This window comes from Taudactylus pleione, unplaced genomic scaffold (genome assembly GCF_031769625.1).
Source record: "Taudactylus pleione unplaced genomic scaffold, aTauple2 ptg000619l, whole genome shotgun sequence".
In the NCBI taxonomy this organism is placed as follows: domain Eukaryota; kingdom Metazoa; phylum Chordata; class Amphibia; order Anura; family Myobatrachidae; genus Taudactylus; species Taudactylus pleione.
In genome coordinates, this window is record NW_028285021.1 from 2540814 (window position 1) to 2557277 (window position 16464).

Sequence of the window (16464 nt, forward strand, 5' to 3'; positions counted from 1 at the left end):
TACTGTACATGTTTATTAAAAAGAAAATATTCAGTAGGCTTTAAGCAGATGTTTTGTAGTAGATTTTGTAGTATTTCGTTATATGCATACATAACGCATATCTTAAGAGAACAGTGCAGGAACTTGTCAAAGTAGGGCACATGACATAGCATAGACACTTTAGAAAGGGTAATGATTTGGAGCACAGGGACCCAAGTAATATATACCTGCATAGTAACTGAATCATTTCCTTTAGACTGCAGCCACCAAGAACATAAGTCAGGGCATGCCACATATTACTTCTAATTCTGTCAGATCACTATGCAGGCTCTCTTGTATAATAATCACGCCTCTCTCCTATGGTCCAATGTCAGAACAGCACCAAAACTGGTGATGAAGACCATTGTATGGAAGGGGTGTCGGCACCCTAGGCACTCCCCTGCTCCGGGCGACCCCTCCTCAGGCACTGCCCCACCATGATGTCACTCAGTCAGTGTTTTAGGAACCACCTAAGCCTTGGCGCCCTAGCTATGCTTAGGGGCAGATTCAATTAGCCGCAGGGTTTTCCCCCCGGCTAATTGCCGCGCCGGACAAATTCAATTCCCGGGGATTCCTCGCGCGGGAGTCTCCCAGACCACGCGCGCGAGTCCCCGCAGTCGGACTTTACCTCGCAGCACGTGAGGTAAAATCCACATTTAAACAACCAAATGGGCCTTGCGCGCGGGGAAAAAACACATTGATTACGCAGTTTACATGGAATCAATGTGTTTACGCACGAGTCCCGATTTTACAGTGCAGGGAAAAGGCTATTTAATTGAATAGCTTTTCCCAGCGCAGTAGGGATTTTGGTCGGCAATTAGTCGCTGGGACAACCCCGAGGCTAATTGAATCTGCCCCAGAGTGTCTTAAATAGCTCGGCACACAGAGATTATAATTAATGGGATATCTATATCCGCCCTGACTGGATAGGACGCCGGGAGCTCCATGTGTGGGGCCGGTGTGTAATGTTGATGCCAGCTTGACTTACCTAGCATTAACAGTGATGATTTTGTGGCTTTATATGAGCAAATGCCTTCGTCCAGGGGGAATAAATGTGTCCATTGAAGAAAAATACATTAAGCTGCTGCATTTGACGCATTAGATATCTATTTTTGCCATTTTTTTCATATTTTGACACTAGTCTTGATAAAGGTCTATAAGTGGACCGAAATGTCAAATGAAAATTTTGTGTCTTTTGGACTAAAAATTGATGTCCTCTGAAACTATTTTGCTAAATAAATATTTATATCTTTGAAGATGGTGAGTGCCTTCATTGGGTTTATATCCACTAAGATATATTCATATATAATCTTGGAGATACTGAATGAACTTATTTCCACATTTTGTTATGTTACAGCCTTATTCCAAAATGGAATAAATTAATTTTTGTACTCAAAATTCTACACACAATACCCCATAATGACAACGTGTAAAAAGTTTTTGTTGAGATTTTTGCAAATTTAATAATAAAAAAAAATTAAGAAATCACATAAGTATTCACAGCCTATGCTCAATACTTTGTTGATGCACCTTTGGCAGCAATTACAGCCTCAAGTCTTTTTGAATATGATGCCACAAGCTTGGCACACCTATCTTTGGGCAGTTTCACCCATTCCTCTTTGCAGCACCTCTCAAGCTCCATCAGGTTGGATGGGAAGCATCGGTGCACAGCCATTTCAGATCGCTCCAGAGATGTTCAATCGGATTCAAGTCTGGGCTCTGGCTGGGCCACTCAAGGATATTCACAGCGTTGTCCTGAAGCCACTCCTTTGATATCTTGGCTGTGTGCTTAGGGTCGTTGTCCTGCTGAAAGATGAACTGTCGCCCCAGTCTGAGGTCAAGAGTGCTCTGGAGCAGGTTTTCAACCAGGATGTCTCTGTACATTGCTGTATTCATCTTTCCCTCTATCCTGACTAGTCTCCCAGTACCTGCTGCTGAAAAACATCCCCACAGCATGATGCTGCCACCACCACGCTTCACTGTAGGGATGGTATTGGCCTGGTGATGAGCGGTGCCTGGTTTCCTCCAAATATAACGCCTGGCATTGACTCCAAGGAGTTCAATGTTTGTCTCATCAGACCATAGAATTTTGTTTCTCATGGTCTGAGATCCCTTCAGGTGCATTTTGGCAAACTCCAGGCGGGCTGACGTGCTTTTTACTAAGGAGTGGCTTCCCTCTGGCCACTCTACCATACTAATTGGTGGATTGCTGCAGAGATGGTTGTCCTTCTGGAAGGTTATCCTCTCTCCACAGAGGAATGCTGTCGCTCTGACAGAGTGACATCAGGGTTCTTGGTCACCTCCCTGACTAGGGCCCTTCTCCCATGATCGCTCAGTTTAGACGGCCAGCCAATTCTAGGAAAAGTCCTGGTGGTTCCGAACTTCTTCCATTTACGGATGATGGAGGCCACTGTGCTCATTGGGACCTTCAAAGCAGCAGATATTTTTCTATAACCTTCCCCAGATTTGTGCCTCCAGACAATCCTGTGTCGGAGGTTTACAGACAATTCCTTGGACTTCATGCTTGGTTTGTGCTCTGACATTCACTGTCAAGTGTGGGTTCTTATATAGACAATTTTATGCCTTTCAAAATCCTGTCCAAACAACTGAATTTATCACAGGTAGACTCCAATTAAGCTGTAGGAACATCTCAAGGATGATCAGTGGAAACAGGATGCACCTGAGCTCAATTTTAAGCTTCATGGCAAAGGCTGTGAATACTTATGTATATGTGATTTCTTAGTTGTTTTTTGTTTTTAATTAAATTAGCAAAAATCTCCAAAAAACTTTTTACCTGTTGTCATTATGGGGTATTGTGTGTAGAATTTTGAGGACAAAAATGAATTTATTAAATTTTTGTAATAAGGCTGTAACAAAACAAAATGTGGGAAAAGTGAAGCGCTGTGAATACTTTCCGGATGCACTGTATATTAGGTCTGGGGACTCAGGTTAGGTATCCTTGTTTGAGCCAATGAACATTATACCTTAGACAAAAGCATAATAATCAGTCTGTACTGTTTTAATAAGTTTGTGCTACCCATGTCCCTAAAAAGTCATATTATTTATAGCTTGGAGTACGCTGTGTGTAATTAGAGTTTAAAAACACTTGGGACAAAATTTACTAAGCGGTGGGTTCTAAACCCCGGCAGCTTGGTGGTGGTTTGACGACGGGTTCTATTCTGTTCTAAACCCCGGGGGTTTGCTGGCGGTTTTGCAGCGGTTTCTAAATGACAGCCCTGTTCTATTCTGTTCTAAAATGTGTTTTGACGACAGTTTTGGCCTTACTAAATCTGCAGATAGCAAAACCGCCGCCAAACCGCAGTCAAAACACATTTTAGAATAGAATAGAACAGGGCTGTCAATTAGAAACTGCTGCAAAACCGCCAGCAAACCCCCGGGGTTTAGAACAGAATAGAACCCACCATCAAACCGCCACCAAACCGCCGGGGTTTAGAACCCGCCGCTTAGTAAATTTTGCCCTTGGTCTATTTAAATCATTTTGCAATTTTTGCTGGTTAATTCTCTCCACTATTCGTAGCAATAAGAGATGAAGTAACAGAGCTATTTAATATTTTACTCATGAAGGGAATGCTGCTCTGATATGTAGCTGTGCTGGCCACGCAATCACAACAGCGAGAGATTCCATTCCGCGTTCTGTCCGGCACTATTCATTGCGCATGCGGAACCATAGGTCGGTGCAAGCGCCTATGCTGAATAGGGAGCAGAAGAGATCCCACTTCATACAGCCCTCCAACTGCTGTGGAACTACACCTTCCAGCATTCCATGCTACAGTGTTGCCATTTTGGTATTCTAAAACAGTGGCATGCTGAGATGTTTAATTTCACAGCAGATGGAAGGCCTCATGTTGAATACCCTCCTCTACACACATCCATGGTTTTTTACTTAAGAACGAGAAAAACTAAGCTTTCAGAGCTTCCTAAATTGGACAAGACCGCCATAAGGAGAATTATTGGAATGGGCCACATTTGGGAGATATCTGGCCTTTGTTTGCCTCTGTTACCTACATTTGAGAAATGTTTCATAAATAGGCCCTTTAAAACATGTATTAGTGCACACGTGAATTCTCTGAATACATGAAAGCAATTAGTTATACGGCCATTTCATAATAAGCCTATCACCATAGTCAATGTTTTATCACACCTCCCCACACAGAAAATCAGGACAAATGAGTTCACGCCCTGAGGAGCCTTGGTATGCTCTAAGCACTACCCCTGTCTGCCAAGACCACTTAGTTATGCTCCTTTCACCACAACAAATTCATTATGGCTTGCTTAACTGGCTGGATGTTAGCCTCTAGCCCTATGAGCTCACATTCTAATACTTCTCTCTACATAATGAAAAAAAGATTAAACTCAGATATATCTTTCTAATGAACACTTATCAAGGTGGGGAAGAAGGAGGACAAAGCATATATTTTTTTATTTTCGCATTGCGATGCAGCTCGGAAAATGTGTCTGCCAGTTCTTTCCAAATTTCCAGCCATAGACCCCGGGGCCTGCAAATTATTCTTTCAATTTTTTAAATGCTAACGACAGAAATGAAAGCTTTGACATTTTCAGGTCATACTTTATATTATTCACAAAATGATGCCTAATTTAAAAAAGTAACTCACTTTTGACTACATAGTGCATTCTGATCTTATTATGACTTAATGCTTCAGAAAGAGATCAAGCTTTTATGAAATGCGTCTTCTCTACAGTAAAAATAGTTCACCAGCAGTTTCCTTTTACAATGCAAGTTTTCCTGTCAAAACGTTTAAACTTTTTTTTTCGCATGAGTTAATGAAAACTTAAATGAACGCTCACAGTGTTGTTTTCACACAGGGCCGTAACTAGTGGTGTGCGAGTTGGTGCCGCCACGCAGAGCTCTGTGGTCGGCACCGCTGCTCACCTATGGGCCCTGAATCGAGCTAGCAGGGTGTCTGGAATGGCACCCTGCTGGCAGTATCGCTGCTGCAGTGCCGCTCGGAGCAGGGGCGTCTTTAGAGAGGAGGGGGCACGTGTGCATCCCCTGTCACAGCCAACTGATGCGGCTGGCCGGTCACCGCAGAATCAGTAGACTCTGGGCACTGGAATGTGCCCAGAGTCCACTGCGTATGCGCAGATCGCCGGGGAAATGATGCGGCCACCATTTTCCTGGCGATTTCCTCACAGCGCAAGTGCAAAGCGCCGGAAAAATGGCCACGGAGGCCATTTTCCGCCGTTTTGAGCATTGATGAGAGACCCGACGCGGGACCTCGGAGAGGTAAGTTTTACATAATATGGGTACAGGGTGTGCTGTGCAGACCCGGGGACCCCTGTGCACCGCACACCCTGCACCCATTATAGATACGCCCCTGGCTGGGAGCGAGCTTCAGATGCTCCTGATGTGCACAATACAGCTCTTTCAGCCCCTTAGAGCATCCTGGGGATGCTTTGGGCAGTGCTGTAATTCCAGGTGCTGCCAGCCCCGCCCCCTCTGCATGACATCATGCACTCAGGGGGTGTGGTCAGCACGGCGCAGAAAAGCCCTGTTACGGAACTGTTTTCACATATCATTAAGTACTGTAGGAAATTTCTAGAGATATATATTGTCCATGGCAATATCCCTAATGTGACATTAGCTGTGAGATAGGTATAGATTTTGTCAAAGGAGATATGTCCTATTTACTGCTAATTTTTTTGCGGCTATTGATAAGATTGGCATGGTCATAAGGCTGCGACTTAAGTAAAAGGTTACAGGTAAGTACAGATTTTTTAAGCATACCTCCCAACCATTGGGTTATCAAACTGGAACATGTTCTGTGCGCCGCTGAACACATTCTTCTGGGGCTACGCCCAGCTCTTCAGGAGTCCCCTATTGCAGCTGTAACAGGAGCTTAATTATAAGATGTGTGAAAGATTAATTGTCCGATTCCTATCTTTATCCTCCCTGATACCATAAATAGTACATGCTACAAAATTAACATACCTTTTACTTACTACTTAAACAATATACAGATGTATCCACATACATCTATCCTCTGTGCGCTACAAATCACGTTACACATAACGAGTAAGCGCCGCGCGACTCGGTAGCACCAAGCATCTTTTCTTACAACCTTTTCCCTTAAAATGCGTCTTATTCACATAGTGATGCAAAAGCTGCTTCTGCTAATTAAAATGATATGCGGCCTGCCTATATACTGTGTGTGACCGCGGGTGTATCTGCATGCGAAATGCTACTTTATGGTGGCAGCAGCTGTAATGGGAAGCAGTCGGAAAACCGACAGACGAAATCCCGACTGCCGGCTTCCCGACGGTCTAATCCCGGCAAGGTACTAATGACAGGCATCGAAATCTCAACGCCTGTCATGAGACCTACGCCGGGAGCCCGACAACCGGCTTATTGATTGAAGGAAAGCCGGGCACCGGGCGCAGAGAGCCGCGGGGGGTTATGCCGGGAGCGCCACGACACCCGTCTCACCGATTGAAGGTAAGCTGGGCGCCTGGCGTGGACAGCCGCGTGGGGGGGGGTTAGGGGCTCCCGGGGGGGGACCTTTGGTTAGGCACCCCCCTGGGAGGTTAGGTTTAGGCTAGGGGAAGGGGGAGGTTAGGGTTAGGCACCCCACCGGGAGACTTAGGTTTAGGCTGCGAGGAAGGGGGGGTTAGGTTTAGGCACTTAGAGGGGGGTTAGGGTTAGACACTTGGGGGGGAGGTTAGGGTTAGGCACCCCTAAAGGAGAGTTAGGGGTAAAAAAAAGGTTAGTTAATACTTACCTTTTGTAGATTCGGGATTTTCACCCCTGTCGGGCTTCCGCTGTCGGGATTTGAACCACCGGCCGCATGGTACTGATTCCGCTGTAACACTCGCAGTCACACTCAGACTATAGACATGACATTATCATTACCCCGGACGACTACAATCCTCTAACCCTCAGAATGACTACAGTACATTTACTTACAAGCCTTCTCTACCATCAACTCATACAGATGAACCAATAACCCATTAACTAGATCTGCAGCCAGAACTTTCCCACCCGCCTAATTCAGTACTACATAATAGGGACAGATGCTGTCATCATTGACATACACACCCCCACGGAACCATAGCAACCGAGATTCTCATTAGAACAATTAACTATTCAACACATGATCTCTGAGGGCGGACACACCAATCCCCACCAGTTACCGCACATCAGGAAGTGATTTAAACACCCCACACCTTCACCTGGACATCCTTGACAAAGGCACTCAGTGCTGAAATGCGTTGGGCCAGACACAAACAGGCACACCACCTGTTTCACATCCACGCTCACCCACAACAATACGGCACACTAACTCTGAGCTGGAATAAGCCTATTACCATCTGAAGCAAAAGACGCAAGACCCAGGGACTGGAAGTTAAGGCCATGAGGCACATCATCACACCCCAGGCCTGTAACTAGCACCGCACAAGGTTTTCCGTGAGTGGGAGTATAGGCAGGGGCATCTTAAGAGAGGAGGGGCCCGTGTGCACTCCCCTTGCGGGGCCCCCTCCTCTCTCCCCGGTGGCTGGCAGCCAGCTGTCGCGGCTGGCCAGCCACCAGAGCATTAGTAGACTCTGGGCACTAGAGTGTGCCCGGAGTCTACTGCTCTTGCGCAGAACCCCGGAAAAATATCCGCGGCGGCCATTTTCCGGTGTTCTGAGCAGCGCTGACACCCGACGCGGGTCCACGGACAGGTGAGTTTAAAATAATATGGGTGCAGGGTGTGCGGTGCGGGGCCCCTCCCCCGCACACACTGCATCCATTATAGATACGCCCCAGAACCCCCGGAAGTACCCACAACGGTGAGTAACAGCCGCGCTAGCACCACCATCAGTGTCACAGTGGGCATCGCAACAAGACGCAGCCAGCGCCTAACAACGACCCTGTTGCTTACCTCCCAACATTTTCAGTGAAGGAGTCGCGACCTGCGCGTACCCGAAAAGGGGGCGTGACCTGATCGTAAAGGGGGCATGGTCTGATGACACGCCCCCATGTACATCACTAATGGGGCGTGCCCAGCATCTCCGAGATGCTGGGCTGCCCCCGGGCTTCACCTGTACTGTGAATAGATGCTGTCTGCATACCCACTGCTCTGCATAGCGGTGTATGCTTCCCCCCCACCACGGGACACTGCGGCCCACGGGCGGGACAGCGGGACAGTCCCAGAAAAACGGGACTGTCCCGCTAAATGTGGGACAGTTGGGAGGTATGCTGCTGGCACAACCATCAGTGTCACGGTGCGCAGCACAACAAGATGCAGCCAGCCCATCCCGGCCAGCGTCTAGATTACCACAGCCTGTGGTACACAGCTTCTTGTGATCCCTCTACAGGAACCAAGACCGAGCGAGCACACAATACAGTGTCCCAGGTCTCACACTAGCGCCCCGCAGTGACAAGGACACGAGACACCAGCATCTAACTCTCCCAACCACCACACTTACCAGTAAGTGACCTAGTCTAAGCGGGACGCCGCCTCTAGCACTGGACTGTGCCGAACTGGGTTAACCTCAAGCCCACCAGCTAATCGCAGGGTTTGAACTAGGGGTGTGCACCGGCCACTTTTCGTGTTTTGTGTTTTGGTTTTGGATCTGGATCTTTCTTCGTGTTTTGGATCTGGATTGGTTTTGCCAAAACCACCCTTCCGTGTTTTGGGTTCTGGGTTTTGTGTTTTGGATCTGTATTTTTTTGAAAAAAAGCATAAAAACAGCTAAAATCACAGAATTTGTAGGTTTTTCTGCTCCTATGCTATTATTAACCTCAATAACCTTAATTTCCACTCATTTCCAGTCTATTCTGAATACCTCACACCTCACAATAGTGTTTTTATGTCCAAAAGGTTGCACCGAGGTAGCTGGATGACTATGCTAAGCGACACGAGTGGGCGGCACAAACACGTGACCCATCTAGGCGTGAAACTGCAGTGGCAGACAGGATGGCATTGAAAAACTAGGCCCCAAACTGTACATAATGCAAAGAAAAAAAAGAGGTGCAAGATGGAATTGTCCTTGGGCCCTCCCACCCACCCTTATGTTGTATAAACAGGACATGCACACTTTAACAAACCAATCATTTCAGCGCCAGGGTCTGCCACACAACTGTGGCTGAAATGATTGGTTCGTTTGGGCCCCCACAAAACAAGCTGGCAATTAATCTGTCCCTGCACAAACTGGCTCTACGGAGGCAAGAAGTCGTCCTCATCCTCCTCATCCACAGATTCCTCACCCTCTTCAGTGTTATGTACATCCTCATCCTCACAGAGTATTAATTCGTCCCTGCTGGAACCACAGGTCCCTCTGTACGTTCTGGAGGCTGGTCTCCCTGGAAGAGTTGATCATTCATTTTATGAACATCATCTTCTCCACATTTTGTGGAAGCAACCTCCTACGCCTTTCGCTAACAAGGTTCCCGGCTGCACTAAACACTCTTTCGGAGTACACACTGGAGGGGGGGCAACTCAGGTAAAATAGAGCCAGTTTGTACAGGGACCTCCAAATTGCTTCTTTTTCCTGCCAGTACAGGTACGGACTGTCTGACATGCCTACTTGGATGCTGTCACCGATGTAATCCTTTAACAGACAGACGCACGCTTGTCGCTGCTGCTTTGAGGATTCAAGTGCGGCTACAGCCCACACAATTCACAAAGACAGAAAAAAAAAAAGAATATTTTTATTGTTTGTGGAGCACACTTTGAGGGTTACACCACCCTCTAACAGACAGACGCACGCTTGTCGCTGCTGCTTTGAGGATGCAAGTGCGGCTACAGCCCACACAATTCACAAAGACAGAAAAAAAAAGAAGAATATTTTTATTCTTTGTGTAGCACACTTTGAGGGTGTCACCACCCTTTAACAGACAGACGCACGCTTGTCGCTGCTGCTTTAAGGATGCAGGTGCGGCTACAGCCCACACATTTCACAAAGACCGAAAAAAAAAGAACAATATTTTAATTGTTTGTGTAGCACACTTTGAGGGTGTCACCACCCTTTAACAGACAGACGCACGCTTGTCGCTGCTGCTTTAAGGATGCAGGTGCGGCTACAGCCCACACAATTCACAAAGACAGAAAAAAGAAGAATATTTTTATTGTTTGTGTAGCACACTTTGAGGGTGTCACCACCCTTTAACAGACAGACGCACGCTTGTCGCTGCTGCTTTGAGGATGCAGGTGGAATCTAGACGGGATTTGGAACCGAGGACACACTACCTCCATCAATTGTCTAAATCCCACTGCACTAATGTCGGATACCGGACGCACGTCTAACACCAACATAGCAGTCAAGGCCTCAGTTATACGTTTTGCTTCAGGATGACTGCTGTCGTACTTCATCCTCATCGCTAGGGACTGTTGGAGGGTCAATTGTTTAGTAAAAGTAGTGATGTTCCTACTTCCTCTCTGGGATGATGAACAACTCCCAGCAGCAGCAACAGCACTAGTAGGAAGTGGTTCTTGATCTTTCCCTATTTTATTTTTATCAGAGAAAGTTTGGTCCTCCATTTATGTTATATTGATATATATACGTGCGGCTAAAGCGCACACAAACACAGAAAATATTTTTTTATTTTTGCTGGAGAGTAGTGCACTTTGTGGGTTACACCACCCTTTAAGAAATGAGCCAGCCGGCTCTTTACTTATGGGACACAGGCGCACGCTTGGCGCTGCTCCTTTGTTGATGCACGTGCAGCCACAGTGCACACAAGTCACAAACACAGAAAATATATATTTTTTTGGTTTGGAGTGTACTTTGGGGGTTACAGAACCCTTTAACGGTCAAGCCAGCCGGCCCTTTACTTATGACACAGGCGCACGCTTGGCACTACTTTGTTGATGCACGTGCGGCTACTGCGCACACAATTCACAAACACAGAAAATAATTTTTTTTTTGGTTTGGACTGGAGTGTACTTTGGGGGTTACAGCACCCTTTAACGATCAAGCCAGCCGGCCCTTTACTTATGACACAGGCGCACGCTTGGCACTACTTTGTTGATGCACGTGCGGCTACTGCGCACACAATTCACAAACACAGAAAATAATTTTTTTTTTGGTTTGGACTGGAGTGTACTTTCGGGGGTTACAGCACCCTTAACGGTCAAGCCAGCCGGCCCTTTACTTATGACACAGGCGCACGCTTGGCACTACTTTGTTGATGCACGTGCGGCTACTGCGCACACAATTCACAAACACAGAAAATAAATTTTTTTTTGGTTTGGACTGGAGTGTACTTTGGGGGTTACAGCACCCTTTAACGGTCAAGCCAGCTGGCCCTTTACTTATGACACAGGCGCACGCTTGGCACTACTTTGTTGATGCACATGCGGCTACTGCGCACACAATTCACAAACACAGAAAATAATTTTTTTTTTGGTTTGGACTGGAGTGTACTTTGGGGGTTACAGCACCCTTTAACGGTCAAGCCAGCCGGCCCTTTACTTATGACACAGGCGCACGCTTGGCACTACTTTGTTGATGCACGTGCGGCTACTGCGCACACAATTCACAAACACAGAAAATAATTTTTTTTTTGGTTTGGACTGGAGTGTACTTTCGGGGGTTACAGCACCCTTAACGGTCAAGCCAGCCGGCCCTTTACTTATGACACAGGCGCACGCTTGGCACTACTTTGTTGATGCACGTGCGGCTACTGCGCACACAATTCACAAACACAGAAAATAATTTTTTTTTTGGTTTGGACTGGAGTGTACTTTCGGGGGTTACAGCACCCTTAACGGTCAAGCCAGCCGGCCCTTTACTTATGACACAGGCGCACGCTTGGCACTACTTTGTTGATGCACGTGCGGCTACTGCGCACACAATTCACAAACACAGAAAATAATTTTTTTTTTGGTTTGGACTGGAGTGTACTTTCGGGGGTTACAGCACCCTTAACGGTCAAGCCAGCCGGCCCTTTACTTATGACACAGGCGCACGCTTGGCACTACTTTGTTGATGCACGTGCGGCTACTGCGCACACAATTCACAAACACAGAAAATAATTTTTTTTTGGTTTGGACTGGAGTGTACTTTCGGGGGTTACAGCACCCTTTAACGGTCAAGCCAGCCGGCCCTTTACTTATGACACAGGCGCACGCTTGGCACTACTTTGTTGATGCACGTGCGGCTACTGCGCACACAATTCACAAACACAGAAAATATATTATTTTTTTAGCACTTGGGGGGAGCACCCCTGATGGACAGAGCACCCCCTGGACAACACTACAGCACCTCTTTAGGACTGGGACACTGCACAGGACTTTGGAGTGGACACAGCCCCTATGGAGAACTGACTGCACAACACAGTCCAGCCAGCCCCTATGGACTTTGAAGTAGTGGACACAGCCCCTATTAACAACAGCAGCACAGCACAACACAGCCAGCCCCTATGGACTTTGAAGTAGTGGACAACAGCAGCACTACACTACACTACACTACACAGCCCTAACTCCCACCCTCCCTCTTCACTGTCCACAGCCGAGTGAGAAAATGGCGCCGACGTGGGTACCTTATATAGGATCCAAAACCCGCGAGACTCGGAAGGCGGGAAGATGACGTTTTGCCTCGATTTCAGAATCCGAGTCAGGCGGGAAAAGTCGAGCCTGACTCGGATCGGACTCGGATCGGGGGGGCTCGGGGGGGTTCGGATTTCAGAAATCCGAACCCGCTCACCCCTAGTTTGAACGCACCAGGATCATCACATGGTTCTGAGTTTAGTTTGGGCCCGCAGTATCCTTGAGCACTGTGTCTCACTTTGTGTACTGCCAATAAACAACTATTCACCCTGTATACCCTGTTTCAGTCTTCATTCACATTAATTACTACATAATACCTGCACACCACCTTACCAGCAACAGACAGAACCACGCCATCTCTGGGCTGCTGCCCTTTCCCAATCCCCCCCTTCCCCCGCCCCTTACCTTCCACCATCCTCATCTGTGCAGCGCTGCCTATTCTCACCTTCATATGCATATTTAGAGACCGGACACCTCTAAGGAAACCTGCGCACAGACCACCTTTCCCCACCTCATCTCCTCCCAACCCCCCCATCCATGAGAGCACAGTGTTCAATCAATTTTCTATAGACATGCCACGTATCATTTTAATTACCAGAAGCTGCTTATGCGTTCTGTTTGCATTACTTTGCGCGTGAACACGCATCAACCCAGATCTGGCGTATGTCTGAAAGGGGCAAACCAGGTTGACAGTCCCGGGTCCGTGACTCTGCCTGCTAGCTGGGTTTTTCCCAGGACTTGCAAAACCAGGTCAATGACCCGGCTGAAGTGTGAAAGATGCGACCTGGGTCTTGACGACCCAGGTCACACCTAAAACAAAATGATTGGCCGGGGATAGTGGCACTTGGAGATGACATCATCTCCAAGCACCCACTAAATGCCGGAAGACCCAAGTGACTGCAAGACCCGGGTCTGATGTGAAGGTTGACAACCAGGAATAACCCGGGTCGCCCTCCTAAATGTGAAAGGGGTAGCCCGGCTTCAACTCGTGCTCGGTGTCCCAGGTCCGAGCCAGGTTAAATCCGGAAATTTATGTGTGAAAGTGGTATCAGGCTGGTGTAGTGAGTAGATTTCATGCGATACGATAGGAGTCTGATAGAGGACTGAAGTGCTTCAAAGTAAGTAAGCTTTATTCCAGCAAACGAAGGCAGAACCAGTGCAATGGCTTCTTCCACAGGATTAACAGTAGCAAATGAGGAACATAAAAGTATAGCTTACAAAGAACATCATTCACAGGAGTATAGCATCACAGACAATGGCCGTATTCAATTTGAGGCGAAAAGCTGGAATCCGTGGAAAAGTTTAGCTAATTACGTCATTTCGCCAGGCTGAAAAGTATCGCTGTATTCAATTTGAAAGACTTTCCGCCTAGGCGGAAAGTCAATGCAATGTAATAGGCGGAAAAGTTTCGCCTATGAATGGCAGGCGGAAAAAAGTGCAGAATTGGGGTTTTGGGGTGCAACGTTGCGGGAACCCCCGTGCAGCCTTCAGACAGTCCCCCAAAGGTAAACTGTCAAAAAAAAAAAAACACTTAAGGACACCCCAAAAAAATCACTGTGAATTTGGGGGCGAAAAAAAAGAATGTTGGGGGACAAAGTTAAAAACTAGCGAACTTGACTCTGGGGGGGTCCCCAAGTATGCCCCATATGTTTTTTTCTTTGCAGGGGCTTGCGTCAGATGGATTTTGCAAGATTTTTTCAACTTAACTTTAGCAACTATAAAATATGCTGACCCCCATTTTCAAGTATCCCAAATTTGCTGGGATAACTTATTTACTGCAAAAAATACTCCTGAATACTATTCTGCACCACTTATGCAAAAACGCTATTTAGCAGCTATTGAGCCCGTTTAAAAACACTAAATACCTTCAGCAAGCCAAATCGGGGGTAACCATAGTTAACCCCCATGTCAGAGCATCTTTTGGAGGGTGTCAGGCTGATTTCCCAAAATCTGACAGTACTTTCTGCCTGTTCATGTTTCGCCGGGTCCCGTTTTTGCATACTTTCAAATTGAATACGGCGATACGCGGGCACGCGTGCGATACTTTTCTGCCTACAAAACACGCGATGTAGGCGAAAAGTCCAGGAGGCGGAAAAGTATCGCTCAAATTGAATATGGGCCATCGTCTGACGTATCCAGCACCCAGAGACGTGTTAAAGGTGCACACCCTCCTGTCTATCACCCTGACTGACTCACAGAAACATGTGTTTATACCTTCATTCCTTTAATTGAGGAAAGAGTGTGGTTCTCTCCTGAGCCACACAAAGGTTAACCCTTTCCAACAGTTGGTAAATTACACATATTGCAATGGGGCAGCAGCACTGAGTGGTAGTTTGTTTAAAGCAGGAGGTATCCACAGTACTTATTGTTAAATCAGGGCTGTAATTAGGGGTGGACGAGTGTTGCTAGCACCCAAGGCACAGAACCTAGGAGGCGTCACCTGTAATTGGCTTGCAGGCTGCCTGGTAACGCACATTGCAGCCTAGAGAGCCATCCACAGTGTCCTACGATTTCTTCCTGGTCCCAGTGGACCAACCCCTTTGACGTGACGTCTTGACAATACATGCTCAGGGGCTGGGCTAGCACCGTGGGGGGATTATCGCCCTGCTTCAGTCCTGTGTTAAATGGTCACAATACTAATATTTGCCTTATTCATGAAGAAACAGCTGTGTTGGCATAATTTAAGGAAAATATATACAGATGTGTCCTCATACATCTAGCCTCAATACACTAGGCAGCGCGACTTGCCTGGCGTGAGTGAGCCGCCAGGTCCCGTGCTACTCGGCTAGCTTCGGGCATCTCTTTTTGTCAAATTGAGTTGCAATGCGATGCAACTAGGATGCACCAGCAGACTGTTCTGATTCATTTGATATGCAAAACCTGTATATCTGTGTGCACCTGAGTCTGTATATGAAGCACAACAGAACTTACAATGAAAACAGCTGCAGCCGCTACATGTATAGATTCAGGGATTCAAGTCGCACTCAGATATACAAGTGTTGCATATCAAATAATCTTTGTACAAAGCAAAAATATCTTGCAGTAAACGTTCATTTGGAAGAGCATGAAATGCAAATATGTCTCTTGATTAGATACAAACTATATATTATAAAATTGTTATCACAGTTTTTGATAGTTCTGCTAGCACATAAAACGTTATTATTAATCAGAATTTTCTTCTCAACGACTTAGTGTACTATTCCCCTAGTGGATATTGTTCATGATACGGTTAGATCATTTCAATATATAACTGATACGGAGCAGTCTTGTGACAAGACACAGACAGCATTTCTGTTGCCCACACAATGTCACATGAGTAATTGTTATATTGAAGGATCAGTAAACCCAAAGATTACTTTTTTATTTAAATATTCTGTTAATGAAATGCAATGTGGAGGTTCCACATAAACCCCATTAAAAATATAAGGTGTGGACAGATCTGAGCTGCTGCACAATTCAATTCCTATTACAGAGTAGAGCTAGAAACATCCCTAACATAGACGTATTTATAATGGGTGCAGGTTGTGCAGTGCACACGGGTCCCTGGGTCCAGGGGGCCCCGCACCGCACACCTTGCATCCATAGTAAATGTACCTTTTGTCTGTAAATGTGTCCTTCCTCCTCTGCGGTGCCGTCTTCCCAGTAACATCTTCAAGAAGATAGCGCTTCGCAGTCACAGCAATGACGCTGGCACAAGGTAAGGTGCGGACCTGTGGAGGTGGGTGCAGGCCGGCATAGCGGGGGGCGTGGCTGGGTACATTATCCGGCATTAGGGGCGGGGCAAGGGCGTGACCACGCGATAATGTTATCGTGGTCCTGTCTTTGCTGCACAATACCGATATTACCAGCATTTTTGAAGCAGGGTATGGGGTCATGGTTGGCGCAGATCACTTCATCGGTCCCCCCGCTGCAGGGGTGTGGGTGGGGGGTCAGA

General features: G+C 46.8%; 1 protein-coding gene across 5 annotated transcripts in view; it reads left to right on the forward strand.

Moving 5' to 3' along the window:
• Positions 1-16464, forward strand: part of SYT7 (synaptotagmin 7) — a 412892-nt gene that overhangs the window by 187725 nt on the left and 208703 nt on the right. The gene's annotated exons all lie outside the window — the stretch shown is intronic.